A 2,860-nucleotide genomic window follows, 5' to 3' on the forward strand; every position below is an offset into this window, starting at 1 on the left:
TGTGGTTTTGGCTTAGAGCTGTAGCTGGGTTCTTTCTTTTGGGGGGTTATCATGGTGGGTTCTTCTTTCTTTTGGGGGTTATCATGGTGGGTTCTTCTTTCTTTTGGGGGTTATCATGGTGGGTTCTTCTTTCTTTTGGGGGTTATCATGGTGGGTTCTTCTTTCTTTTGGGGGTTATCATGGTGGGTTCTTCTTTCTTTTGGGGGTTATCATGGTACTCTTGTCTGGTTTTTACTTCTTCTTGGTTTGGGGAGTTGGCACAGGATTGCTGCTCCTTTTCTTGAGGCAAAGCACAACCCTGAGATTTGGGGGTGCTGCAGTTCCTCTTACTTGCCTTGATGGGGAGGCAATCAGGATGAGGCTGTGTTCTCTAGCCCAGCCCCGGTGCTGCTGTAGGTAAGAAGTGATGCAAGATTCTGTTCTTGTGGGTTCCTGTTCAGGATGAATGTTTGGTTTTAAACTTGAGATTTTTTTTGTCTAAGCTCCTGTTTTGTTTTTCCTTCCCTGTTGCAGGGTGAGAACTTCAGGGGCACCTTTCACAGCAAGGATCAACCAAAGCCTGTGAGCAGTTCAGGAGCCAGTGAAACTATGGAGGCTGTGAGTGCCGGGGGCTCAGGGACGACATGCACCGGGGCTTCCAGGGACCCCGTGCCTCCTGTCGAAGGCTGCCGGGTTCCCACCCGGTTTTTCCGGGACCGGTGCGGGACCACTGTCGGGTTCCCCCTGCTGTTTAGCTTCAGCACGGCGCTGTTCAGCTCCCGCTGCTTTTTTGGGGGGAACAGCACAGGGCTGCTGCTCAGCTCCCTGAGGCCAAACACAGTTTTAGGGTGCCCAGAGTTACTCTAAGGGAGTGGTGTGGGTGCCACAGCCCCTTCTGCTGGCATTCATTCTGAATCATTCCTCCTTTTTTTTTTTTCTTCTGCCACCATGCACAGCAAAGAGCAGCTCTCGGCTGGCCCCAGTGAGGCCCATTTGTGCTAATGAAGAAATGATCTCCAGGTGCTGTGAGACTGGGATTGTTTGGGCACAGCTGTACTCAGTTGGAGTGTGGGGCAGGACCTGGTGGAAAGCTTTTTAGGCTCTGCCAGTTGTTCCTGGAGCTCCCTGTCTCTAGCAAGAAGCTGGTAGGTTCTTACCCTCTTTTCCCAAGGCCTGCACAGATATGGTGCTGCTATAACATTATTATTCTCCTTTTTTTTTTTCCAAGGTAGTGCAAGTGGCTGCTTATGTATTCACATCCTGCCTGCTTTGGAGGTAATGCAGGGCCACTGGTGGACTCCCTCTGCTTTTATTGAAGTCTAGATGGTGCTGAGGGGGTTAGTGGGTGCTTTCAGGCCTTCCTACTGTGAGTGATGAAAGTGACTGGGATGGGGCAGTTAGCCTTGGTCTGGCCCTGTCTCTGCTGGGAGTGCAAAGCAGAGCAAGGGCTGCTTAAAAACAAGTTTTTTGTTTTTTCTTTTTCTTTTCTGTTGCTCTCCTCTCTTGCAGGGTGAGGGCTGCAACAGGACCTCTGGAAGCAAGGATCAGCAGTGGAGTGGATACCAGACTGTGGCCAATCCTTGCTGTGAGTTGTTAGCAATATGACTCCGAAGCCAGGGGCCCAGGAGTGGGAGCCACCTGTCTTCAGGGTGCCATTTGTGGTGGTTGTTGTCTTCCTGCAGGTTTGGGACCAGCAGGAGGATGCCAGTGGACCTGGATAGCCCTTGGGTTGGAGTTAAGCTGGGTGTTGGAAGATAGACTCTGTGGTGTGCAGGTGAGTTGTGCAGTGTTATGTTTCCTTTCCAGCCCTGATAGTGTGATCCACCTGGAGGTGTGGGGTTGATGGATTGATAAGTATGGTGAGCACAGTGTGTGTAGTGCAACAGCCTGTTGTGGTGGGAGTTTAGGGTCCTGGTTCTGATTCCCTCCATCTTGTCTGGTGGTTTACAGGGAGGGACCCTGCATTTCTGAGTTGTCTTTGTGTTTTGCAGGTTGTGGTGTGGTTGACATTGAAGGCCACCAGTCCTGCTCTTGTCAAGTTCATTTAGGAACTGCAATGTGTGGGAGTGAATGGGGAGTGCATGGCAGGTGCCCTGATGGAAGGATAGATATGAGGTGTTGGTGGTCCTTTGAATGTGAGTATTGTGATTTTTTTTTTTTCCCAGGTCTCTATTGAGCCCTGTAAACTCTTTTTTTTGTTGTTGTTGTTGTCTTAAAGTTGTTGGCAGAAACAGCTGTTCCTGTGATTTGTGCTGGCTGTGTCCTTGTTCACAGTGTGACTGGTGAGGCAATTTTTGTCTGTATTTGGGTTTGCTTGGTGATTCTCAAATGCACAGGGAGGCTGATACTGGCAAGTAAGGTATCCTACAGGGGGGCAGGCTGCCTTTGTTCCTGAGAGGGAGGTTTGGCTGTGCAGTTATTTCAGGTCTGTTGTAATGAATTTGGTTTGGTGACTGTCTTAGGTGTGGCATTTTGTTGACTTGTTTGTCCTTTTGTGTTTTCTTTTTGAGTTAAAGTGTGTTCCTGTACCATTTGTTTTGTGGAGCATCTGTTTGGACCAGGCTGTCAAGTAAGTCTTATGGTTTTGGTGTATTTTCTCAGTGTTCTTGTTTCCTTAAGGGAAGGAATTTTGGGGTTGATTATAGTTAAAGCTGTGGATTGTTTTAGTAAGGTGTTGTGAGTATTTGCACATGAATATTGTGGTTTTTTTTCAGTGTAGTCATCCTGGTTTTGGTGCTTTTTGCTCTAGTTGGCTGTTGGGGGGTTTTTAGCTTTTTCTTTGGGTGCTGGAGACTGTGATTTGCACTATCTCAAAGAGATTATTTTTTTTAGGGTGGGAGGGTGGGTCTCGTTATTTGTGTACTGGCCTCTGGGGGCTCCC

The 2,860-nt window shown here is 48.6% G+C and overlaps 1 long non-coding RNA gene across 6 annotated transcripts; it reads left to right on the top strand.

Annotated features, from left to right (window-relative positions):
• Positions 1-131: 131 nt before the first annotated feature.
• LOC104910665 lies at positions 132-2,736 on the top strand. 6 transcript variants are annotated; one of them, XR_004159558.1, is made up of 7 exons: positions 132-396; positions 514-597; positions 936-1,124; positions 1,208-1,316; positions 1,489-1,564; positions 1,662-2,261; positions 2,490-2,736. It is a non-coding gene; the product is annotated as an uncharacterized LOC104910665 (long non-coding RNA). The 6 variants fall into 6 exon arrangements; XR_004159557.1 differs by having other exon boundaries at positions 2,496-2,736; XR_002114254.1 differs by having other exon boundaries at positions 1,662-2,094; positions 2,198-2,736.
• Positions 2,737-2,860: the final 124 nt, after the last annotated feature.

This window comes from Meleagris gallopavo, chromosome 4, assembly GCF_000146605.3.
Source record: "Meleagris gallopavo isolate NT-WF06-2002-E0010 breed Aviagen turkey brand Nicholas breeding stock chromosome 4, Turkey_5.1, whole genome shotgun sequence".
NCBI lineage: Eukaryota > Metazoa > Chordata > Aves > Galliformes > Phasianidae > Meleagris > Meleagris gallopavo.